Source organism: Vulpes lagopus, chromosome 7 (genome assembly GCF_018345385.1).
Source record: "Vulpes lagopus strain Blue_001 chromosome 7, ASM1834538v1, whole genome shotgun sequence".
In the NCBI taxonomy this organism is placed as follows: domain Eukaryota; kingdom Metazoa; phylum Chordata; class Mammalia; order Carnivora; family Canidae; genus Vulpes; species Vulpes lagopus.
The window spans coordinates 46,864,174-46,891,957 of NC_054830.1; positions in this window are offsets into that span (position 1 = coordinate 46,864,174).

Sequence of the window (27,784 nt, forward strand, 5' to 3'; positions counted from 1 at the left end):
AATATAAGCAAAGATATGAGTATGAAGAAATTCTGAAAGCTCTCTGGACAGTTTGCTTGCATTCAGTAGTCAGCAGTATTGTTGCGCTTAGTTTTTTTTCCTTTGGGTATCTTCTCACTTTCTTTTATTAACTCATACATTGTAAATATTTCTGAGCTCCTTATATGATAAAAGCCTCAAAGAAAAATAACCAATCTCTGTTTGACATAAAGTTGGCAGCGATTCATTTTCCATTTCCCTCTAAAGCCTTTCCAGTGTAGAAGTTATGTCACTACAAAAGTAGGTTTCTTTGTGACTTGCTATGATGATTTTATCTCTCCATTAATTTCTGGTTTTACGTTAATTTTAATTGAATTTTAATTTTTTATTAATTTTCAGTTTTAATGGCACAAATTCATTTTGTTGCATTGATTTGGTTTTCTACCTGACAGTATATAATGAGAGGAGCCAATGGGGGTAGAATTTTTGCTTAAGTTCACATTTTAACAAATATCTGTTTGGTTCCTCTGAATCTCCGTTTTTCAATTTTTCTATCCCATTAAAATTATTTGATTTATTGCTTTTGGACAAAAGATAAATCATTTTGCCTGGCATGCCTCTAAATCAAATCCAATAAGAAGAAACTAGTTTAATATTTTATTCTAGACTTACTATCTCTATAACCTTTGGCTTACTCCTGTCAGGAGTGATATGTCAATGATTTCCCTTTGTACAATGTTTATTCCCCCTAATGTCCCATCTCTCTCTCTCTCTCTCTCTTCCACTCTCTCTCTCTCTCTCTCTCTCTCTTTGTGGACTGTGAAAAAAAAGTGAATTCCACTGTGATTTAATCTTCCAATTTCTATTTGATTCATTCTCTTTAATTCACCTTTCATTACAGTAGCTATCTTCTCCCTGACTCCTATTAAATGTGGGACAAAAATCATAGTTCCCTTTCTTGACATTCAAGGCTTTCTAAAATTTAATGTGAAGCATGAATATTTGTTTCCCTGGCCAGAATCCTTCTTTTCTTTTTCCTGTAAGAGTAAAAAGAATGCTATTTGGGGAATTAATTTTCTTCAACTTCCAGTTGATGTAGTTTTCATTCTCATGGATGATTCTGCCACTAGTTCCTGGGTACTTACATAATGCAGACCTGGCCCATCAGACCAGCACATCCTAAGGTGCCAATGTTTATTCCATGGATGGGTAAAAGACCTAATCAGAGCTTCTTATAGTCATTTATGAGATTTTTTTTTTTTCAGAGAGGGAGAGTGGGGGAGGGCCAGAGGGAGAGAATATCAAGCAGATTGCACACTCAGCACAGAGCCTGAGGCAGGGTTCAATCTCATGACTCTGAGATCATGATCTGAGCTGAAATTGAGAGTTGGGCACTTGACTGACTGAACCACCCAGACACCCCCAATTATGGGACTTATCCCTGAACTTGGATTTGTGAATGTCTATACTTGGAGCTCTTAATTCACCTTGCCATCTTACTTTCATGAGTGGAAGAAGTGTATCTGAGGATGAAAACTGATGACAGGGATAGATAGAAATAGGATGTGGTTTTGATGACTCTCCTAACTCTGACTTTTCACCAATATGGGCTTTTTCTTTCATTTGGATTATTTATTTTGTTTTTGGACTATTTGTTTTACTTTGTGAATTCTTACTACCTCAACTTAAGATCTAGTAGATTTGGATTATTTGGATTATTTATTTTGTTTTTGGACTATTTGTTTTACTTTGTGAATTCTTACTACCTCAACTTAAGATCTAGTAGATTTGGGTAATAAGAGTTACTTGTGTTGTACCATTTTGTGATACTCTTCTAATTCTGTTTTTAACTGTCATTTATATATTTTGCTATTGGCCAACATTTCTAATTTGTGTTGGTTATAACACTATAGTAAATACTGCTTAATGGCCATATCTTGTATTTTATTCTACCCTCCATCATACCTAGGATTATGCATTGCCTTAGAAGAACTCAGTGAACATTTCAGAACTTGATAAAGATTATACATGAAATGGGTTCAGGGATCCCTGGGTGGCTCAGCGGTTTAGCGCCTGCCTTTGACCCGGGGTATGATCCTGGAGACCGAGGTTCAAGTCCCACATCGGGCTCCCTGCATGGTGCCTGCTTCTCCCTCTGCCTATGTCTCTGCCTCTCTCTCTCTGTGTGTGTGTGTGTCTCTCTCATGAATAAATAAATAAAATCTTAAAAATAAAAAAATATATTAAAAAAAAAGAAATGGGTTCATTTGTGGGAGATTTTAAGAAATTCTAACCTTAAATATCATACTTATTTAGACTGTAGGTGCTAAGCTCTTGTACTATGACCATTTTTAACAGTGGTTTAGTCACATTGGCCTTTCAAAGCCATTTGCCCTTTAAAATGATAAAGCTATTATCAAATAGAATGGCCAAGCCAAGCCAGTACCTTCCTAACCCAGTCCTGTGCTGAGGGCCACCACCATTTTTGCTAAAGGTGATCCTCACTCTTCTACCTTTTAACTGCTAATGCTGTACTTCTAACATTGTTTCATAGATCCCGACTCTCTAGAGCCAGATATTCCCTAATATTAGAGCAGGAGTATCCATTCCACTTTATAAATATATTACATCTTCTAGAAGCCTTGAAGGGTTGATCATAATTAAACATTTTGTGTGTGTGTGCAACGGATTGTTAAATCATTTAACTTGTATATAATTTAAAATGGAACCAGAATAAAACAAGTATAGCTATATTAAGAAGTAGATTATAAATTTTACATGAATTTTACAATAATCATTTTAGGCAAACCTTTAAACCTAATTTCTGTCTCTCTCTCTTTTTTAAACTCTGCAACTCCTCCCTCTCAATAAAAGAAAATATTAGATCAACCAAAAAAATGCACCAGGCATATATGTACAACTGTCTCTAGCTGTTAGGCTTATTTTGGGGCAGCAATTAAAAAACACTATCCTGAAATGATACATCTTTTTCTAAGATATTTTGGGAGTATCCATACATTTATTGAATTATATGCTTTAATTTATTGATAACTCTAGTCAGTTCAACCAAGTAATACTTGTCATCACTATGCCAGAATCTGTATTATGCTGAGGAGATTCTATTAAACAGCCACAGGGATCAACAAAATACCAATTACTTTTAGGAAGGAAGGAGTGAACTTCAATAAACCTGTGGCTGTTCTGGGTTTAACGTGCACACTTTCATGAATACATGAGGTAACAGAAAACCAATGGCAAGGAAGGCTTTTATAGTCTTGTCAAGGATGAGGTTTGGATTTTATACATGACTGGTTATTGAGTCTAGCTGACCTCCCTCTGTTGATAGCTCACTCCTGTTATACGTTGTATTTCATGAGTAAAACGGGGTACTTTGGGGCATTGTTGAATGTGATGATTTGCAAAGGTCTCAGGATGTATCCATCACAAATGTCAGGGGTTTTCCCTACAGAGATTTGATGAGTACTTTAAGATTCCCAAATTTTAGGGATTTGGATAGTGTTATAAAGTGCAAATGCTTCTCTGCTCATGGAAAATGAGAAAAGCCCAAATCCCACTTATTCATCTCCTGCAACCTATTTATCTTCATCTAAATATCAAAAGGTCTTCCCCAAGGTTTTAGAGATTTATTTTTCAATAACTTGGGTTAGATGCTCTAGAATTCTTCTGTTGCATGTGCCTTAAGAACCAGCCTTGCCAAGTCCTCTTTTTACATTTGCAGAAGGGGCTGGGTCTATTCTAGGTATACACAAGTGTGCACATGTGTGCAGTTACTTTATGTAATGAACAAATAAAATGAATCTATTTTATATAGAAAAAAAAATCTGCACTGTAAACATTCCCGTGGTGGGGATAAGAAACACATTCCCAGGAATTGTAAAGCTTTACTATGAAGTTTAAAGTAGGCTTCTGTGCATATTAATTGAATACCTAGTATGTGTCACAAGCAATGAACGAGGTAGTAAGGTTTATATATAAGACATAGTCACAACTTTCCAAAGAACAAATATGCATGGTTCTTCACAGTGCCATGCACCATATTATTTCTTTAACTGGGGAATTATTTGTGTTAATTGTCCCCAATGGGGGAAAGTTTCCCAGTACATGTAGTTTGAGGAACACAGAAGCTAGAATTACACTTTTTTTTTTTTAAGATTTTTATTTGTTTATTCATGAGAGACAAAGAGAGAGAGGCAGAGACAGAGGCAGAGGGAGAAGCAGGCTCCATGCAGGAAGCCCAATGTGGGACTCGATCCCGGGTCCCCAGGATCGTGCCCTGGGCCAAAGGCAGGCGTTAAACCGCTGCGCCACCCAGGGTTCCCCCCTCCTACACTTTTAATTATAGATCTCTGTTGCTTTTAGCCAGTAGCTTTTGTGATTTTGTTTCCTTACCTGTAAAATCATGACAGTGATTACAGCAGTATCATAAGAATAGAATAGGTAATTTTTAAAGAAATGACAAAATTAAAAGGACTGATAAAGTATTTGGCACTCAGTAAGGAAAATGCACCAATCTCTCTCCCCTTCTCTCTGATAGTCACGTTTAAAACCACTTAAGGAACAATTAAAATGGTGCAATGGACACATATACTTTTTTGATAGAGGGGAATGGTATCTTTCCACTATTACTCAACTCATATACTACAGTGTAAGGAAAGGACATTGTAACTCCAAATACCATATATATATATTTAAAGCACTTACTTTATTTAATCATTTGAGTTTTGTAGGTGCTCCTACTTTATCATTCTGTCCTCATGGCAATTTCTTGGCCCTCTTCATGTGCCAGGTGGATGCTATCAGCTTCAGGTATGATACACTCTCTATTTTCAGTGACAATAAATTCCTGCATATGATGCCATCTGCAGATGAGAACTAAATAACTTCAGAAGCTGTCCATTGGCTTTGGTTTCCTCCTTTGAATTCCCATGGCATATTCTTCATAGCTCTAGGACACTGCATATTGTATTCCTTAAAAATAATGATAATTGATGTTTCTGAACCAGGAAATAATACAAAGCCTCAATAAAATAAGATGTAGAGAAAATAAGAACATAAATATGTATGTAAAAGTGTGTTTATTATAGAGCTGTAGGGGCAAAACAAAAAGAAAATTTTGGAAACAAGTTAAATATCCATGTTTAGGAGAATTACTGAATAAATTATGGTTCATTCATACAGTGGGACAGGATAAGCATCATCATGGCAGCAACTTAGTTCTTTTGTTCATGCTATATGTAGCCTCAAGGCTACAAGAGTTCCCAGTGTATAGTAGACACTAAATAAATACTTCCTGGGATTATTAAATGTAATGAATTAAATCTATATCTTTTGGTTTGGAATAATGTCCATAAAAAGTGAGGTATGTGAGGTGAATAAAAACATGAAGATAAGTCAAGAAATCATGTATACTTCATAACTGTACTGGTCTGGAGAGTGAAAGGTACAGAAGAGTATGTACTAGCATAGTAGGTCGTTTGGTGGGGTTGGGGTGGCAATGGCAATGATACAAAGATACAGAAGAAAAAATGTTAAGATAAAACAAAGCTCAAGTTCTATGTTAAATAAAAATGAGGAATGTAAAGCTCCCTTTCTAATTTTTTTATATATGTAAAAATTAAATATTCATATGGAAAAGGACAAGAGATAAAAAACAGAAACTACTGAATTTGTTTGGTAAATGGATTGTAAGCAATATTTGTCCAGAATTTATTATTTAATTTACTTTTGTAATAATGTTATACATTATTTATAAAGACAATAAAGTACAAAGAATAAATAAAAATACATTTAAGTTCACAATTCAGTTATAAACACTGCTAACATTGCTTCCTTCTTTCCAGCTGCCTCTTTTCTTTCTCTCTGCTTTTTTTCTTTTCTCTCTCCTATTTTTCTTCCCTTTTCATTCCTTTTTTTCTTTTTCCTTCCCTTTTCTCCTCTTCCCTCCCTCTTTTCTCTGCTTATTTTCCTACCTATCTAATAGAACTGGGCTCACACTGGGCATACAGTTTTGTGTTACTATAATGGTATTATTGTGGGAATACTTTTACGTAACTTTTAACGTCCTTTAATGCATGATTTTGTGTTAGCTGCTGTGCTGTCATATGGAGATTCCATAATCTCTTAACTTTTTAATCTTCTAAGGTTTAAGCAATTGACTTCTACCACATTGTGTTGAATTTCTACTGTTTTGCACATGGCCAGGATCCTCCTCAAGACGGGGGGAGTCTGATTCATCATGAATGTTTTGTGTCTTCTGAATAGTAACCGTATACTTTAGTGCTAACTATTCTTTGTTTAAATACAGAAATAAGTTGGCATATTGTCCTGCCTTGAATTTCAACTGTGTCGAACATGAAGATTTATGGAATTCACAATTCACAGTTGTGTTTGCATGTCTATCAACTGCAGTGCTTTTTTGGAAGAAAACGCTATTGGTTAAAGTTATACATGCTTTTTAGTAAAAAATAATATTTGCATTTCTTCATTGATGCTTTAATTTCATACATCCTGTATTTCATCAGGAAGATCTGGTTTAAGGCAACAGTTGAATTTCTGCCATTTATATCAACAAACATAGTCTGTCAAAATAGCAAAATATGTAAAAAATAGCAAAATGTAACTTCCTTTTCTATCGATATATAAATGTTTGTGATTTATGAAATATATATTTATGCTATCAACATGAGCTCGTATCTACCCTTTGTCTTCTCTGTGTATATGTAAGCATGTATAATATTTTTTCCACCATCTTTACTGAGTGGCAAGTGGCAGCTATTATTTACTAAGAACAGACAATAAAGACAAGAAATGTTTTCACATTGTAACAAAAGGGGGAACTTAGACTGTCAGAAAGTTATTAAGTGAGGAAAGAAATATGTTACAAAAACTGTATTGAGTCATGGTTTTACTGTCAAAGCTAAGGGTTGAAAATAATTATTTGAAAACTTTCAAGAGTAATAAAGCATTTACATGTATTTACAGGACTTGAATTACTCAGATTACTTACCTACACAGTGCTTATTCTCTGGATATTGGTTCAACTTTCTACTCTGCTTGATAATCATTTCATTCTCAGCCTGACTATATTGGACTGGATACTGAGAAATCAAAAGATTGTCACATCTCAATTTTTGTCAAAAGAGAATAAAATAATGGAAAGCTTATTCAAATACATAAGAGGTTTGTTCATACCAGAGATTATATATAATCTATTATTATGTAAGAATTCATTGTCCTGAGGGAAATGAGAATGGGGTACAGACCCTCAGGGCAAGGGACCAGTAAATATATATTCAGCTCTGTAACATTTAGCCGCACTTGGACAAAAAAAAATTTTTAAGTTGTATTGCCAGTTTTTGTTAAAATTGTTAGTGAAATGAGTTAGTTATCCAAGCTTCTCTGTTACTCAGAACTTTTGAATTATGTATTCATTTCTATTCTTTATTGTTTTGTATTTTTTCGGCAGGTTGATGAATCATAATATCTAAATTTCTAAGACTGGTTTAACTGAAATTGAATAATGTATATATTCATACTAAAATGCAAAGTGTAGTAAATATTTAGGCATCCTTACTTCTTATCAATGTGTGTACTTTATAAACAAGTGTATAATTCAAATATTGTAGCCAGTCCATAGCCAATATCTGTAGTTATTTTAAATGCTACATAGAAAATATTAACATTAAACAATTAAACATTAAATATTAACTCCAAACAGAATACCCTTGTCTATGAGATGCAGATCAATGGCAAAGAATCAGTGGCTAGCCAATGCCTACAACAAAGAAAGACAATGAGAAAAATCTGTCTTCTGTGCATTTGTCTACCATTCTGTTGCCAAGGTTAATAAAAATATCCTCAGAAGCAGAGTTTTATATACTGACTTGTTGCTCTCACACTATAAATGTGACCCAACATATTTGTTTAAGCATTAAGTGTTTTATCCCATCCAATAATAATTTAAATTGTAATTGATTCAGAAAATACATGGAGAAGCAGAAAAATTATTCAAGAATTTAAATTATTCCCATTTCTGTGAACCTTAGCCATGTTCAGATTTAGCTGTCCAGAAGGTGTCCATTTTTGTGCTCATTGTCTTCTAGTAGGTTTCTTGACATTTGGATCTTATCAGTCTCCTACAATTATTGACTCATATGGGTCAGCTACAATTTTAAACTTTTAATAAATTTTAAAAATTGGAACTTGCTGTGAAATACAGAAATAATGCATTCTATATTTACATTTTATTTATTTTCTGTTTGGAAAAATATGAAGAACCATTTAGAAACAATTTTCAGCTATTTGTGTAAACATCCAAGTTCTCAAAATAAAGCCTACTTATGAAAGAAAAAAAATTAAGAAACCAAATCAGATAAACATATAGAATTTTATATACATATCTTTAATTGTGTTATTTCTCTATATATCATATCTCTGTTGGTGTATTTTTTTTTTTTTTTGGAAACCGGACATAAAGTACACAACATTAAGATGAATTGTTGCCACTATGTCTTCAGTGAAAACTATGGAAAAGCAGATAATCCTGTGTTGATTTACAGAGCAGCAGCTATCTTTGCAACCAGAGGGCTAGAAGTAAAAGCTTTATCTTATCTTAAATAATAAAAATTCCTACATATTTACAGAATAAATCAAAACAAAGCATCTGAAGAGAGGACCTAAGCTCCCAGCCATAATATCCTTCTTGTTGGCCAGAATTCCCACTGTTGATAACGAGCTAGAGTCTTTTCACACTTGCCTGGCAGGTTATCAATTTTCTTCACTGGTTTGAAATCTGCTTCAGATACCAGCGGATACCAATGGAGGCAAAATGACTGCACGTGAAGGGTCAGATTATGAATACTGGAAGGAGACATCAAATACCACCCAGGGCAGAAACCATCAATTATATCTTTTATAGTTATGAGTAAGGTAGATAGTGCCCAATTAGCAATGAACATAACTTTGATTTTGTTTATATAATGCAAGATTCCTAGGTGTGTTGCATTTTGTAATTCTTTTCAGGACTAGAATGCAAAGAAGAGGAAGCCAGATAATTTCCCCCTTTCATGGTAATCCTAAATGTAATTTGACAGCTTCCCTACCATTCCTCCACTTAGAAAAGGGAAGAACTCAAGAAAGATCAAAGGAGAAAAGAAGGAAGGAGTGTTCAAGTCAAATACCCTGAAGTAGATTTCACTCGCTTAGCATCCCAAGAGGTTTTGAGAGATTTTTGTACCCATCACTTACTTTTAGGTAGCTGGCAAAGCCAATGTGTAGAATGAATTTAAAATGCTCACAAGCCTTGGAGTCAAGCTGTTGTGCAACGTGGGGTGGGTATGGACACACACAGCACAGTGCCATGGGGTATACGTATAAAACAGAATTTATTGTGAGGAAAACCTAGAAGCGGGAAAACAATACACAAGTTCCCCCGAGATCTCATTATTTCACACAAGGATGTGCTTAGGCTGGGCGTGGCTGAGCTGAATGCAACAAGAAAAAGGGCTCCAACAGATGGATCTTGCCCAATAGTGCTCCTCATATTTAAAAGAAAATAGGATAGTAGGACACATTTATTCAATTTTGTAACAGTGGGAGTTACCTGGGTAAAGAAGTGTCCTCATTAGTGAGAAGAAACCTTGGGAAAGCTGGCTGGTACCAGTCTGATCTTCTGTTAATCTAGTTTAGCTATGCTGAGCCCACTGTTTGCTTCACCACCGAAATGGGGAGGAATTGAAGTTTCAATGCCATATGGATTTGTCTCTCCTCAATGTCCTCACACCTTGGCACATTCTAGTGTAATGAAAAAAGCTTTAATTTGGAGCACATCTCAGTCAACAAGGCAGCTGTGAAAACAGCTCCCTGCTTAAAAGGATGCTGTCTGTATTCTATCCACAAGTCCTCAGAAGCCCTGGCCAGCAATGGAAAGCTACCCTGTACAGTTTGGAAGACAGCTCTTGAAAACCCATTCTCTGTGTCACAGTGATACATCACCTTATCTCAGGGATGGAGTCCTGCCAGGACAACCAGTTGCTGAGAGGCAAAGCTCATCATTTTTGAAGGGCTAGGTAAAGGCAAATTTAATTTCCTCCAGGAGAAAAATGTCACTACCACCACTGGTAAGCATTGAGGATTCAGAGGGAAATTTGGCTACATCTTCACATAAAGTTGCTTCTGCAAGAGAGAGAGACAGGATTTATGACCAAAGAGCCAACACATTCCCCAAAGGGGTTTATTTCATTTATGAAGAAAAAGCAAGGATATTTAAACAAGATATTTGCTAGTTTTGTTGATTATCAGAAAATCTCCCCTGCCATTTTGGCTGTAATAAAAAAAGGAAACAATTAAAAAACAACTTTTGATTTCTATGCCAGTGACTGAGAGGCAGCTGATTAACATCTCCCCAAACAAGATCCACTAATAATGCTTCCTTCCCCAAACCAGAGAACAGTCCTTGGTTTCTAGACACCAGATTTTATTTCAAATATCTTAATGAACAGTGAGTTGCAGGTCAACACACACACAGACACACACACACACACACACACACATTCACACACACACTAATCTTGCATGTGGTTAGAATTATTAAACAAGTGCCCTTAAGTCAAGGAGCACTTCAAAAAATTTTATTTGGAAAGTCAAAAATCTGTTATTTTATGTAGGGTATCTTTTAGAATAAACAGATGCTTTCGAATTAAACAAATTCAATAAGGCAAATGGAAAATAAATAGGAACATCTTTTTTCTTTAGTTATGATTTGATTAGACATTTACGTTTTATAAAAATGCATTGGTTAAGTGTGCTCTTAATTTGATAAAGCATCATGTAAGCTCTGCTTTCATCAAGGAGACATTTTTCTTCAAGTCAGTTCCCACAGATATGCAGTCAGCATGCATATGTAAAATGTAGAAATATAAGCCCTATACTCTTCTCACTGTGTTGTTACAAAGGTTAATACATTTGTATTTGCTTAAGTGATAGTACCTGCTATTATTACTACTTATTTTTTCTGGAAGTTCAATGTATTGTTCCTCAATTAAGTGTCATCTTATTGTATTTTTCTCATTTATTCCAGTTTGCACAATCTGATTTTAATTCTTATTTCCAATCTGTTAGCATGTCTCCTGGATTTATGCTGTTTTCCCTTTCAATGAGAACTGCAAAAAGGTCATGTTGAATAGACAGTACTAAGATAGTGCTTTGTTAAGTTGAGGAGGCTCCTTTATCCTTACCTGCTAATCAGCATTACTTTGATATATTCATTCAACATGTTTTAATTCACCTACCTATCTGCATTCTTCTCCATGCCATATCATTATGAAAACACCATCAAATTCACGTACACTGGGACTTGACATTCTTCTACTCTGCCATTTTAATAACTCCTTATACACACAGACGAACAACACTGAACTAAAAACAACCAAACAAAGGTCGGGAGGGACTTGCTTGAAGCAAGATATGCAAAAACTATACTATTTATGAATAAATAGTATTCAGTTCACAAATTTAAATTCAGTTCAATAAATATTCATTGCATTCTAGAAAGTGGGGAACCTCAAAAAAAAAAAAAGGTGACCCCACCCAAGAGTCTAAATCCTTCTGAGCCTCTCCTTCTGGGCCTAGCTCCATCTGTCCTACTTTCTGTGCAGTATCTGGCACCAGCTTGTTTTTGGCCATGTTATTTCCTGTTTGTATTCCTTGTACATCACTTCCTGTTGTTATCCAGTGACACTTGAGGCAAATGTCTTGGCAGCTCCCACTGTATTTTCTTAGCACCTTCTTCACTGTCTTATATAGTTAATGGCCTAAACAGACATAGTAGCCCATTTCCCAAGGGATTGTAATACACAGTGGATGGATGGGCTCTCTCTGAATTCTGATTTGAAATCTTGCTGAGCCTGTTTTCAACAGGTTGATAATATTTTTTATTATTCAGACTGGTATAATCAAGCCATGATAATAATGTAAATACTTGGAAAATGTGGAATAGGTAAATTTAGCACCAGACTCAGTTATATTTTGTGCAGAGGGTAAGTAACCCTTTTGAAATAAGGCAAAACCAATCACTTCATTATTTGATTAGGTTGTTCTACATATATCCAGTTGATCAATTAATTCTCTGCTGAGTCTGAAACACATTTAGAAAATCAAACTAGGACGCAAAGAATAGAAACCAAACAACACTTGCCTATTTTGTACGTAGAGTGCTAATCGACCTTCCTCTTGTTACATTCAAGATAATTAAGGAAGATAATTGTATCTTAAGAAACTTGTAATAAACTAGAGGGACAAGTAACAGAACGGATGGGGACAGAGATATATTTTTTCCTTGAGCAAGTGGAGTTATATAATTTGTGAATGGGCCCCCACAATGCTGGGAGTAGCAGGTAATTTTTACAAGTACAGTGGCCTACACGACATTTTATATAGGTTATAGGAAGTTCAGATTTCTCCCACTGTGTGGAAGAACTTTTATCATAAAAGCTAGATCCATGATCCCCTTTTATTTATTTCAAAGACCAGAAATGTGGCCCCTGTCATGGAGTATTTCTGAGGGGCAAACTACACATTCTTCTGAATTGAGGCCATGGCAGAGAAATCATCCTATTTTTAAGGGAAAATGATAGTTGTTTCCTTTAGGTACTATGGTATTTACCTCGTGCACTTCATGGTCTTGGTCTTGAACACTGAGAATCTGCACAACACTTGGTTTCAGAGTGCAGTGGACTGAATCACACTGCCAAGAAACTATATTCACATATTCCTTTGTGTTTAATCTTGAAACAGGCAAAGTGACTCAAGTTGTTTTGGTGCTGTTGGATAGAGGGCTTTTTTCTCCCTTCAGGCCTGGGATGATGTGGTAAGTCTTCCCTGGCTTTAGAGAACTGTAAAGTTCTGTCATGCTTCTAGTCTTTCCAGATAATGCTAATTTGGGAAGATCAGCAAATTTTTGGTATATATTTCTTAAGTGAATGGAGATAATAAACTCAAGAGTTTTATGAGTGTGAGGATGGGGTGGGACAGGCAGGCACATTAAAAAGAAGGAAGATCAGGGACGCCTGGGTGGCTCAGCAGTTAAGCTCTGCCAGGGCATGATCCTGGAGTCCTGGGATCGAGTCCCACATCAAGCTCCCTGCATGGAGCCTGCTTCTCCCTCTGTCTGTGTCTTTGCCTCTCTCTCTCTCAAATAAATAAATAAAATCCTTAAAAAATATATTCAAAAGACTGTTAAAATGAAGGGCACCTGGGTGGCTTAGTGGTTGAGTGTCTGCTTTTGGCTCAGGTCATGATCCCAGGGTCCTAGGATCGAGTTCCGCATCAAGCTCCCCACAGGGAGCCTGCTTTTCCCTCTGTCTATCTCTCTGTGTCTCTCATGAATAAATAAATAAATAAAATCTTTGAAAAAAAAGGAAGATCAGAAATAAAATGATGCTGGGGGATGTGGTATCTACTGAGAGACAAGCAAGGAGAGGTTTGTAATTGGAAACTTCATTAACAAGGAATAAGCAATGACAGCTTCCTTGAATTCCTCCCCCTTCTTTTAATACCTCACTGGAGAAATCTTCAGACTAAGAAATATAGCCCCAGAGAGCTGTGGATAAGAAAGAAAGGCCTTTTTTAAAAAAATGACTTCATAAATTATTTGGAAATCAAATTTGCAAAACAAGTGCACATTGAAGAGGTATCCTTTGTTGCGCCAGGTGCTAGTTGTGGAACTTAGCTAAGTTGCCAAATGTCTCTGTAACTCAGTTTCTTCATCTGAAAAAGGGGCTTATATTAGCCCCCTCACATGATTGTTGATGTCCACCTAACACTAAACCCATAGTATGCATACATATTAAATACTTATTATTACGGTTAATTTCTCTCATTTATGTGATAATATTAATGTTATGGGGTGCCTAGGTGGCTCAATCAGTTAACCATCTGCCTTTGGCTCGAGGTCATAATCCCAGGGTCCTGGTATTTTGCCCCACATCAGGCTCCCTATTCAGTGGGAAGCCTGCTTCTCCCTCTCCCTCTGCCTATTGTTCCCTCTGTTTGTGCTCTGCTCTCTCTCTTTCTCTCTCTCTCTCTGTCAAATAAAAAAATAAGATCTTAAAAATAATAAAGTAAAATAAAATAAAATGTTATAAATACATCTTGATAAAATATATACAATCGTTAATAATAGTTTAAAAAGTACTTCAACTGATAATTGCTGAGCATCTAATATTTGCTAAGCATGGCCATCTGCTGCAGTTGCAAATAAAAATGAGTCATGGCCCTCTTCTTAAGAAAGACATGGCCTAGTAACATATGTTAGCATTTGTCATTTCCTTCGTTTTCCTTCTTCTTATCAATTTTTTAATATAGTACTGAACATTCTGTGCAGATATTTTTTCTTTGCTTTTATAACTTTCTATTCCTCCTTTACCTCCTACCTATTCTTTGAACAAAGGTAGCTTCTTCCTCCTTGCTATTCACCTGATGTTCCAATTCTGAGTGTTCCAAGTATTAACAACAAGGTACAATCCTTGATCAACCTAAAATATCAAGAGATACAAAATTATTAATTTGGTATTTGAAATTTTATCAAGATGAAATATTATATTTTTTTAAAGATTTATTTATTTATTTATTCATGAGAGACACAGAGAGAGAGACAGAGATAGGCAGAGGGATAAGCTAGCTCCAATGTGGGACTCGACCCTGGGATCACGCCGTGAGCCTAGGGCAGAAGCTCAACCACTAAGCTACCCAGGCATCCCACTATTTCTATTCCTTTAGGAAAAAACTATTCCAAGATGAGTTGTGAAACAGAATGATAAGGAAAATGTTTTTAGTTTTTACCTCATTTGTCCTCTCACATGCTAAGATAGTATAACCAATGGGCCCAAACATGAGAATTAAAAGCAAAAATTATTTGGAATAATTTCAGGTTGTTAAGAAAACAAATATGGGAATTTTTGAAATAAAAAAATTAATAAACATTTGTCTTGGCATGCCAGATTCCAAGCATTAGGTAATTCATAAATGTTTTAATGCCTAAAGTTATTTTACAAACTAAAATTAGTACACAATAAACTTTCTGTAAGAACCTTATTTATTTACCTGGCAGACTTAGTTTCTTATTATGATAGATAAGTCTTAGTCTCACAATATGAACAAATCATTTCTATTGTTTTTATTAAAAGTCAATTGGCCTTCTAAATGACATAAGACCACCTTCTAATTCCTATCCATTTTCTCTCTAGGAGGACCAAACACAGACAGAAATCAGAACTTCTTAAAATATTCCAATGGCCATTATGAGTTCTGCTAGTATAGTAATATTTACTTTGTATCATTCCTGATCATTCAATTTGGAAAATAATGCAATGATTACATCACTACTTATAAAATAACAATAAAAGTATTCATCATGAAAAATTTCTGGAGATCAATAAATATGGAGTTTTCAGCCACCACATACATGGGTTCTAATAAATTGCGTGAGTTTAGTATCCATTGTGTATAATTTAAATCTATTGTGTGGCACTTTTTTCCCCAAAAAATGCAGACCGACTCAATCTTAAATTTGTGAGGTCTTGTTAACCTTTCGCCTGCAGAGTAAAATAGGATAGTCATGATTCTTGCTCATTATCATATCTGAGGCGGGGGGGGTGGTGCTTTCTTATTCTCAGTTGAGTGTAGAATTATTGTTGAAAAATCTAGCTGATAGTTCAGGCAACCCCAGCTCTGCCATTACCTATCTGAGTGCATTGGGCATGATACTCAACCTCTCTGAGTCTAATCTTCTCATTGGTAATAATGTTTTTTAACTCATGATTTTGTTAGAAGGATGGCATGAGACAAGAGCATAATTCTTAGATCAAAATAATGTTTCTGGCTACCTTTGTAAAAATTGTATTCTTACAATTCCTATGCACAGGAAAAACATGGAATTCGGAAAATGAGATCAACTTGAACAGATGAAAATCCAGAATTAATTTTATATTTATGTCTAAAAATATGTGTTTTATGGAAAGAGAAAAATCTCTACCATCAAGTCAACTTGCTCCTTTAATTCTATATAAGGTGGCGTGGGTCATATAAGATCTTTGAGTTAGAATTTTCTGATCAGGAAAATGTGACTAATAACTTGTGTCTCATGGGTTTGTTACAATGACTAAATGAAGCGATGCGTGTAAAGTGGGTAGTATGGTATCTGATGTATGATATGCACATAATATGTTCTTCTGAAGGGTTGTAGTATAGTCACATGAATGGCTCCAGCACTCTTAAAAATGAAGGCTGGACTTCAGATGAGGGACCAGCCTTTGAAGACATGAATTTGGGAAACTAGGATAAGGAAGGCATTAATAAGAAAACTGTGATAGGGATCCCTGGGTGGCTCAGCGGTTTAGCACCTGCCTTCAGCTCTGGGCATGATCCTGGGTTCCCGGGATAGGGTCCCACATCGGGCTCCCTGCATGGAGCCTGCTTCTCCCTCTGCCTGTGTCTCTGCCTCTCTCTCTCTCTCTCTCTCTCTCTCTGTGTGTGTGTGTGTGTTTCTCATGAATAAATAAAATCAAAAAAAAAAAAGAAAGAAAAAGAAAAGAAAACTGTGATAACATGTAAGTCTTTGAGAGAGGGGAAAAGTGGTTCCCAATCCATGGTTCCCAATGGTGGCTATGTATCTTCATCTCACACAGAATCCACAAAAATGAAGATTCTTAGGTTCTTACTCAAACCCATTGAATTGAAGTCTCCAAGGTGAAGATCATAGACAATGCCTATATAGTTTTGTATTTGGACATTAAGGGAGAGTTTCAAGGATGATCTCTAAATTCAGTAGAAATCCTAAGAAGAATGCTCAGGAGGCTAAAAGTGTCCAGATGTTTTTGGGGCAGACAGCAAGAGAGATGAAGTTCAATTAAAAAGTGGACAGCAAAATTATATTTTATTTTAAAAAGGGCCAAGAATGACTAAAATGAAGCAGAAGATTTAACTAGATTTTATATGACACAACATTTAAAAAATAGTGTAAATAAATCAAACGTGTGGATGAGATTCCCATGCCAACACAAGGGGGGAATTCGATAGAAGAAAATGTGTTTGCCAAAAAGATGCTTTTAAAAATCTTCCTTTTTTAGGATTGGGCCATGAAAACCACTTGATAAAGAATATGGGATATGCAGTGACCCTTAAATGCATCTGAATTGTGAATTCATATATCAAAAAAGGGAAACTATCAGAAAGTCCATATAACTGTATCACATAACAGCTAAGCAGTGGCTGTTGATAAAGTATGGAAGAAATAGAAGTATATATTTTTTCGTAGTGCCACACAGGATATTTATTCTCCTGACTATTTGAAGCACACAGGGTTAGAATACCAATAACTCCTATTTTGTTATTTGCACATGTTCAAAGAAGGATAGAATGAAATGACCCATTCAAAAATGTAAGAATCAGAAATCCATTTGATGGTCTGACTTTAAGAAAATAATTTAAAGGGATGAGGTTTTAAGCATAAAACCCCCTATAAGAGGGAGATTAAAAACGATTAACTTTCGTCACTGTTCCTCTTCTTTTCTAGGAGGATGCATATACACTCACATTCTATCATTGATTTATCCATCTGTGGAAACATAGTGCTGACTCCAGTACAGGCCTCTCTGTGACCAGAATGCTCAATCGGCACCTTGACAGTTTCCATGTTTCAAGGTGGATCATCTAGGACGCTTGGGAGAATGTTTAAAGTTTTCTTAAAATTGGCATGAATTTTCACAGAGATTACTATCATGCCAACCAAAAACAAATATCACAGAGAGCACTAGCTTGTGTAAAAAGTTAATCCTTTTAACCTGTCATTGTCCTGATAATGCTGATTCAGTATATAGGCTGTGAGAAAATACTGTTATTAGTTCTGGAAAAATATCGGCAATGCTCCCTAGAATGTTAATTCTAAATTATCTCTGGAGCATAGTTCAGCTTTTTAAAGCTAAAAGGGGTCTGGATGGAGCTCATAGCCATCATTTGATTGGTCAAGTTGTAGATTATCTGATTTATGAAATACATTTCGGGGGTAATGAATTGTTCAGTACCAACACAGGGTGCTCTGAGGCTGTAGATATGTTGGAGGTTTGACTGACTAGCTATATTTTTTCCTCTTGTCAAGGGGAAGGTGACATAGTAGAGCCTGCTCCAGATGGAACTTCTTTCTGGACAGCCCTCTTGCTCTTGCCAGAAATTGTGTTACCAAAGTCAAACCTTGCTTTTTAAGACAGTGAGGTTTTTGCTGCCATGTTTGTTGGCAAAGGTTGGGGTTGAGTATCAAAATGATTTCAATGAGAAAAAGAATAAGAATTAAACACAATAGATCAATTAGGATTATGTCTTCTGTGAATTTATATATCTTTCTATTGGAACATACCAAATTATGTTTTGACTTTTGTTTAAGGCGGCTGCCTGAGCACATTTTTGTAAGCTGTAAGGGCTTTGTATGAAGTAGGCACTTAATAACGCTTGATACATTTATCAATTTGTTATTCATTTTATTCTATCATTCAAAAATATTTGGTACATACCTATATATTGGAAATCTAGCAACAAAATATATAGCCCTGAACTAATCTGACAATGTTCCTGTTTTCTTGAACCTTCCATTCAGGGGTAGTGAGGTGGAAATAGAGGAATACAGAGTGACAAATAAACAAAATAAATACGATAAATTCAGGCAGTATAAGAATTAGAAAGAAAATATGGACTGAATGTGAATAAATAAATGAGTATATGCACGAGTGAGTGATCTGAAATGGTTTGATGGACACTTTTAATACAAATTGCCTCCTTGAGTGAGTTGAGTGAGGGTAAAAACAAGTGAAACAAGATGAAAAGAAAAAGCTAAGCTTAAGTTAGAGATTGTTTTCTTTCTTTCTCTTTTTTGAGCTCATTTTCTTTTGTATTTACTTTAAAAAAATAATATTCACATTCTTGTTCTCCTTCTAGTTATTATTTTATATTATGTTAAAGTTAGGCATAGGGACAGCGTGGTAAACATTAAACTGGGTTACCAAAGTGGTTACATAATGCTGATTCTTGAGCTATTTAAAAATAGACAGTACTTTTCTAAGTTGCTTGGTTTAGGTGCTAATCTGCCTGGAGGCAGGGAGATAGGCAGGGTGACCTCAGAAGGACTCCTCCAGCCAAGGCATCTTATTTCTGCACTCACCATTCAACCCAATTGCAAACTTAGATGATCTAGTAGCACCAGGTGACCAAGGAGGCAAAGGATTCACATACTAGGTAGAGTGAAATCCTCTGACATCAATGTGTATGATAAGGGGCAGCACCCTTTCTTTCTATAGACCGTGCAAAAATCAATTAATTTGGGGGCCTTTTCACTTTTTTTCCCCAATGTACATTTTGTTTAGAAGAAGATTCTGCAAAAAAAAATAAATAAATAAAAATTTTAAAAAAAATAAAAAAAAAAGAAGATTCTGCAGCATAGAGCAATAATCCTTAAGATTAGTAGGAAAGGGTCTTCAAGGAACTAAGCTTTAAACTTTGGCTTTCTTGATAAACCTCACTGATAATAAAATCCAAAGACAATGAAAATGTGAAGGGATGTTCTATAGACAAATGTTGGCTGACTTTGTTTACAACAAAGGCCACAGGGTTTCCCTCCTTTCAAGATCTTTAACAATAGTTAAAGAATCATCATGAATACATCATGATCATCTACAAACAGGAAGATGTGGCCAACTCAAATCATAGTCTGTAGTCTCAGATGTTCCAAAAAATCTTTTATTCATTTTTTTAAAAATGAAAAAAAATGAAAATCATTCTGACCCCATGGTTCCCTACCATCAGCTAGTGTGAAAAGTAATATTAAGTATTATTGGAATTGGCTTGCCCAGAGGTGTGCAACAGTCCTAGAGATTCTTTAGTGTCATGGCACTGGACATGTCCATAGGACCATTGGCCGTTGGCATCCATCCACAGTGCCAATAAGATGTACTTATAAGATATGTCCCATTGAACCATAGGACATATCTTTGATGCCTTGGTTCTTTGCTTGGGGAAAAACATAATTATGGGAAAGCTGAAAATCCCTGTTTCTGGTCTCTTAGCTTTTTAGAAACACCATAAAACCATCGCCTTTCAGTTTTTGCTGATCGACTGAGATATTGATACCATGACCTAAAAGTACCCATTTCTTTTGTCTTATGTACTTATTTCTTCAGTCTTCAATGTCTTTATAGCCTTAGTAAAATCTCTTTATCTTTCTTCTTCCTGCCCTTGAAGACATTCAATTACATAATTATTTAAAAGTTTTTATAAGTGACAGGAAAGGGATTTTAACTCTAAGTGGCTTCTGATTTCCACTCTGTAAACATCTGTGACTAAGGACCTGTCTTCTAGCTTGTAATGAAGGAATCAGAAAAGAGAGGAAGAGCCAGTACAAGTTAACCTCTCAGTAAATTATTCTTGCACAAAAACACTGTGTCAGGAAAGGAGAAGAAAGAGAAAGAAAGAACATTTGGTTCAGTTTAAAAGGACTAAGAGAATATAATAACAGCATCTTACTTAATAGTTCATATTCCCCTTCTTGACTGTTTTCAACTATATTATCCAGCCAAATCAGAACTGCACACAACTCACCTTTTCTTTTGTAGGTATGCTTTAAAAAGTACTAGGACAGGAAAAACCTAATGCAGGTTTTCATTGAGGTAAATCATCCAAAAATATCTATTTGCAGTGGAGTGAAAAGCCCTTCTATGCTGAAAGCAGGCATATTTCCAGCCAGTCTTCTTTAGCTGCAATGCAGTGGACCATTTTCCCAATACTCTATACCAAAATGTTGGGATTGGCCGTGATGGTTTGGCTGAGACAGAACCACCCATGGATGGGTACCCATCTGTTAACAGCAGAAGTAGCTGGGGAAAGTTTGGTGGTGGCCGGATCCTGTGCTTGATGAGCTTTGTCTATACCTGGGAAAAGAAGTTACCAATAAGCAGGTAAGTGTAAAAAGAAGTACAGCTGCCAACACTCAGGTCTGCACTCTAGTCATGTGAGCTGGGTCAAAGAAGTCTTCTGATTATATTTCTTGAAGGTTTTCAATGTGATGTGGACCAACGGGCACAACAGAAAGAGATAAATCTTTGGCTGCCATGAGCAGAATGCTTTTTAGGAGAGAAGAGGAGGGAAAAGAGAGAAAAAACGATGAAAGCAAGAGATTACAAGCAGCCTACTATTTACCACTGACTGACTGAGGCTGAGATCCAAGGAGAGGTAGTCAAGGTTGAATGAAGGTCAGAAGGGAGTGCAGGTCTGAATGGAGTCTTGCTCTGAGGTGAGGGTAATGTAGTCCTGACTCTCCAAGATCAAGACATCAGCTTGACAGAGTTCTTAAGACCCTACTGTGCTTTGTGAATAGTGAGTCTAGATGTTAAAAAGGTAAGGACACTAACTTTAAGATACCCTAATAATTGTTCTTGGTCAGGAAGACTCTGAAGAATATATTTCTCTAAAAATGGTTGAACCTATCCAGACCAGGGATTGGCATACTTTTTTCTATAAATGTCTAGATACTAAACATTTTAGGATTTGCAGGGTACATATATATTAGCAGAAACCTGCCACACTGCCCCCCTTCTTGCTTACCTCCCTGCTCCTTCCCCCTGCCCTCTCCCTTACCACTGGTTGCATATTCTGTGTTTATTTTTATTTATTTTGTTTACAACTCTTTAAAAAAATGTGAAAACCATTCTTAATTTGAGAGCTTTACAAAACCAGGCCCTGGACATAGTTTTTCAGCCCCTAATCTAGAGCAATTCATACCTAGACTGTGTGAGGCCTTAAAAATACACATGGTTAGGAGGATGCAGTGAGGAATGAGAGTGGAAGGAAAGCCAGAAAATTCTGGAAGGCCACACTTCAGGGGCAAGTGGGGCACAACTAGTGCTATGCCAGCTCCTTTCAAATGCACAGAGCATCTTGGTTTTCATAGCATGAAAGACAGCACAGAAGCAACAGCCCCAAACTGAGGAGACAACTCTATGCACATCGATCAAGGGAAGGTCAGATGTTGTAATAGACATACAACATCAGGTTGGCTGTAGGTCTCTTATTCACAGGGTGATCTAGTTAATTTCAATTCTCATCTTTTCATTTAAAATTCCCATCACATATTTTTGCTGGCATCTCATCAGGCACAGATAAACCTGAGTCTGGGTGGACCCTACATTTCCTACTCGAAAAATGAGCACCCTGACAGAAATTATCCTCCTGGAATTAGCCCATTTTCCTTCTTTTTGTCACTCAAATCACATATTTCCCACTGTTCAATTAAAGACCCAACAAAATTCCATATTTTCTTTTCCTTCTCTAGACAAGTCAACTAACTTTTTTACCTGAGTTTGAAGATGACTCCTCTCTGTATCTTTTCTTGTCTGCCATATGCAACTGTAGTTTGTGAGGCCCAGTACAAAATAAAGACTCTGTTCAAATATTATCAAGAATTTCAGGGTAACATCAAAGCATTAAAATAAGCCTAGGACCATTCTAAGCCTGGGGCCACATGCTACTGCACACATACCATGTCCTTGAACCTGGCCCTGAATGGAACTCATGACACCTATCTGCTCTAATAAGCACCAAATAGAAAGATGTATGTGAAAATAGTAAAGCACAATGTGAAAATGTATTTTAGCAGCCTCTGTTAAATCTCTCAATAAAGAATCTGTTGTTCAACCTCTTTAAATTTTTTCACAATTTTTTGAAACTATTTTTATCTCCCAGTTTTGTAGATAAACTAAAAATTAGGAAACCAACCTTTCATTTCTTCTAATCCTCCTTCCTCTAGGCTCATGTCTAACACGTTGTTTGTCATCTGACAAGTATTCAATAAATGGGCTATCTAATATCTAAATGGTCAGAGAAAAAAATTCTCTTGTGATGTGTTTAGATTCAGGCAATATGGAAATGCACTCAACTTTTTATGTTTTTGATTATAAAATTTTTATAACCTTTTCTAGAATTAAATTAATATAAACACCTCTGTTTATATTTGACTTAATTTTTTACAGTAGTGTAAATATTCAACAGAAGTTCTTTTCAACAGTCAGAGGGAATTACTGTAGTTCATTTATTGTGTTATTTAGATGAAATAAAACTCAATGACTAATGAAATTACTGGCCCCATTAAAGCAAGTATTTGGTGTGGGTTTCTGTGAAAGTGATTCCTATCCAAACACCACAAGTCTATTTGAGAGGTTGAGGAAGGAACTAAATAAACCAAAGTAACTTCAGTTCGTTTAAATCAGTTATGTGCAAATAAGAATGTAGCTAGTGTCAAAGGTCTATGTTTGTCAGGAGAAAATTGCTTTTTCCCTTTTAATGCTTGTCAGCAGAATTGCTGAAGCACACAATAACCATTCAAAGTCTAATTTGCTATTAAATACAAATGAGCTATAAATATAGACTAGCAATTTCTTTTCAATAATCCTATTGGCTTTCCTGATTCTGTTATTGCTTTATCATTATTATTACTATTATTATTATTATTATTCCGTAGCCTGCCTCAGGAATAATTTCAAACGGATATCTGCAAACACAGGAATTTTAACGCAGTGTAGACTAGTTGGGAGGTGCTGTTAAAAGCAAGTACTGGTAATCATTTCCACATTGCTAATGCTTTGAAGAAATAAGGCAGTTGTATGTATCAGAGACCTGCAGGGTTTATATCAATTTAGAATGTTCAGGTTGTTAAATTAATAAAACTCTTTTGTGACGTCTTTTTAAAATACAACATGAGTGTGCTTTCCACATTTAAATATTAATATCAATAATTTCGAGTGTGGAAAATTCCTTCCTTAACATAGATTAAAATAAAAATACAAACACCTGAAGACCTTAAGTTTTTTTTTTTTTTATTATTATCTTGGTCTCTAGAACTCAAGGGATATAAAGGTAGTGAAAGTGCTTTCCTCCTAATATATTTATCGAGCATTTTAAAAGTATAGAACTGTATGGTGCATTTCCATAATGTCACAGAAATAAAAGAGATGGTGCTTGTCTTCGTAGAGTTTAAAATCTCACTGGAGTGACAAAACAGGCCAAATAAAAGCTAAATAACCTTTTCAAGTGGTGGAAAAATTTAAATGTCAAATAAGTGAGTCAGTCATATTTGTGACAATTCTGAAGTAGATGCTTTCCAATTTACCTTAAGCAGTTAGCAAAGTGGCTATTTGCATCTGTTATTGGATACAAATTCATCTCTTTTCATTTTTCGTACTTCATTTTTAGATACTCATATTTTTTGGACATATGGACATTTTCCAGACATATGGGCAATTTACTTAAAAAATATTATGTGTCCATTACTCTGGCCCCCCCTTTCATAATGTCTGTCTATTGCATTACCAGTCAGGTTAGATAAGTTTGTAGGAAGCAAGAATAATATTTACCGAGTTTCTTTTCTGTAAAACCTAGCCTAGAGACTTTTGAATTCCTGACATTTTTCCTCCCTCTCCTTTTGGAGTAGGTAGGCATCACGACAGTGACCATGCAGAACTGTTAAAAACGAATTCAGCCTAAAAACAAAACAAAACAAAACAAAACAAAAAAAACGAATTCAGCCTAACTCCCAAAACAACTGCTCCAAAACCCAGCTTTCGCCATGCGTTGTGCTTATTTTGTAATGGTCATAGGACACACACACGCACACAGAATGGCATCAGAGGCTATCTGGGAGGAATTTTTCAGGGCAGTCTTCTCAAGTGACAGAACTCGAGGAACTGACTCGTGAGCTTGACGCCTTTTCCTCCAGGACAGGTGCTGCATGGGGCAGGAGACGACAATGCCTCGCAAGAGCCCAGCACTCTTCCCGCGGGATCCTGGGAGTTCCCACGTGATGTGACGTTCCCTTTCCATGGGATCTTGGGAGTTCCCACGTGATGTGGCATTCTCTTCCCACGGGATCTTGGGAGTTCCCACGTGACGTGGCATTCTCTTCCCGTGGGATCCTGGGAGTTCCCACGTGACGTGACGTTCGTAGCCTTCCAGGCAGCTGCTGGGGCAGCAGGACGGTGTTGGCTGCAGTTGCCGGTCTGACCTTGTTTCGAAAGCTTGAGGAATGAGGAACCTGGACTGTGGAACCTAGAGTTGGATGGCGCTTGGAGGGCTGGCTGCCCAGTTATTCCGCGGTTCCAGCTCCGAGGAAAAGAACCCCGGAAGTGAGGTGTGCTGAGGCGGCAGCCGGCGGCGGCTCCGTCCTGGGCTTACGGGTTTATTTGAGCGGTACCCTCAAACTTTTATTCACATATTCCACGTGCATCTATGGGGGACTCACTGGCTGGGTCTGAGGACAGTTTCGGGCAGCTGCGGGGGCGGGGGGTGCCTTCAGTCCTGTCCTGGAGACCGACATGTGAACAATTAACTGTAACACAGAGGCAAGTCCATCCGGGGATGAAGAATGCACTTCGGAGGCTCAGGAGCAGGACTGATGAATTCTTCATGGAGAGGTCAGGAAAATCATTACAGAGGAGGTAATATTTTGAAATAGGTTTGGAAGAAGGAGTGGAATTTCACCTAGCAAAGATTAATGGCATTTCAGTTCCGACTGAATCGTGCGGGGCACAGGCAGGAGACCTGAAACGACGTGATCTTTTTCTTGATTCTAAGTCTGAAAGTTTCCTTTATTGATAATCTGGGCTTTCTAAGCCTAGGAGAAAAGGATTTAAGAAAAATGGGTGGGTCTGGGAGGGGGCGGTCAGAGAGGAAGTAAAGGTCTGTGTCCACCCGGGATGTCCCATTCTGGTTCCGGGTGGGATGCACTTGCACTTTTGCCTTCAGCTGCCTAGACTTCTTCCAGAGGGGTGGGCCAGGTGGCAGCAAAGTAGGATGAGCAGGTCCTGGCTCCTAGAAACCCAGGCCTTGAGCGTTAAGTGACACCAGAAGGAGGCACAGGGAGGAGATCATTCATCAGGTCGGTTGTATCGTTAAAAAGACCATCCGTTTCTGCTTCCTAGAAGGTCGGAGCCCTCAGGCTTTTTCTACTCTTTTGGAGCCTCATTTCACCTTTTCCTAACAAATTGTGTTGTTTGCTGGAGTTAGCCAGAGTTGCTTTTTGTTGTTTGCAATTCTGGTAGAGTGAGGAATGAGAGAACTTCCTCCAGCAAGCTAGAAGGAGGTGAGGACAAGTTATGACTAGTCATCTGTAGAAGCTTAGAAGGGATGAGGTTAGGCTAAGTCAACCTTAAGGTGAGGGCTTGAAGCAAAATCATGGCCAACCAAGGTGGTAGTTGCTGTTTACTGGAGTCTCCTGTTTAATTTTCCTTTTGTCTATTATAAAGCCCGTTTAGTGGCTCCTGATTAGACCTGTGGAACTGTATATGAGGCTCAGGTATGCATTAGATGCCTCTATTGAATAGCTCAACATGCAGCCTTGATAAATGCTGATAGTCTTTACATCAAAAAAAAAATCATCTCTAAGTTTTGGTGCAGTTTAACATAACTCGCTGAAATAATTTCAAAATAAATCTAGAGATTATGAATTAAATGTGTAATTTCTCTCAAAACTTTAGCACTTACTGGCTTTCATTTTTCCCCTGACTCTTCCAGACAGACTAAATGAGTCTAAATGTGACTTTCATCACTGTTAATTTGTCTTAAATCAATTTTTGATTGAGTCACTAGTTATTAATGTTATTGTAATTTTTTTCCTTCTGTTGGGATTCCAGTTTGGAACAAAAATCTCTATTATGTTTGTCTTAAATTGTTTGGGTGGCTTTTGAGTAAATGCATGCATACAAAAGGGTTGAAACTTTAAACCTATACAAGTAACAAGCAAAGCTAGCCATTTGAAAGTAACCTGCTAACTGCTATGTATTTTCCAGTTTAGAGAATAATTTACCTTAGTTTATACAAATATGCTTTGTTTTCCAACAAAATTTATTAAAAAGGTAGCTGTAGGAAATTCCCAGTGTAGAATGGGTCTTTATAAAGGCAATTCCTTTGTTGATTAAATGTGTTCCTTTCATAGACAGTTATTTTTCACTTAAAGAGACCGAATTGTTTTTACTACATAGATTTAAGTTAATTTTGGGGGCATACTTTTTATTTATTGCATGATGTGATGAATCAACGTTTTGCTGAATGCCTACTCATTATGAAATGCTTTTGCAGATGTAAAAATTGAACAAGACACAATCTTGTCCTCAGCATACTATGTAGTAGGAAAAAAATATGAATCAATTGATTATAACACATGAGAATGTGACATCTCATAAGACAGCTGAGCATATACAGTAATGACTCAGAAAAGGCTAAAAAACATTGGATTGAGGTAATTAGAAATGACTTATTGAAAGGAATCACATTTGAAATTGTCCTTAAGGGAATGGTAGGTTTTCCTCTAGTAGAGAAAGGAGAATAGACAGTCTAAAAGGAGAGCACTAAACAGGCTCTCTTTTGGTAGTTATAACCTGACAGGTATTAGTAAGGTAAGAGAGAAGTTGAGACATTTAATGTGTATCTCAGGCAAGCTTTCTTTGCCATGGGTCCCAGCATTTGTAAGGGAATAGAATAGTGTCATAACATGATCACCATCAATACCTCCCTGTCATCTCTACTAATTCTATCCACAACATCTGTGCACACTGGATTTAGCATATAAGAATAAGCAGATTTTTCCTAGCCTTGCCACAGACCCAAATCCTAACAAGTTGGAGTCAATTTGAGGATACTGCTTAGGGACAAAGAATGTACAACACTTGGATTGAGGACCGCCGGGGTGGTTCAGCGATTT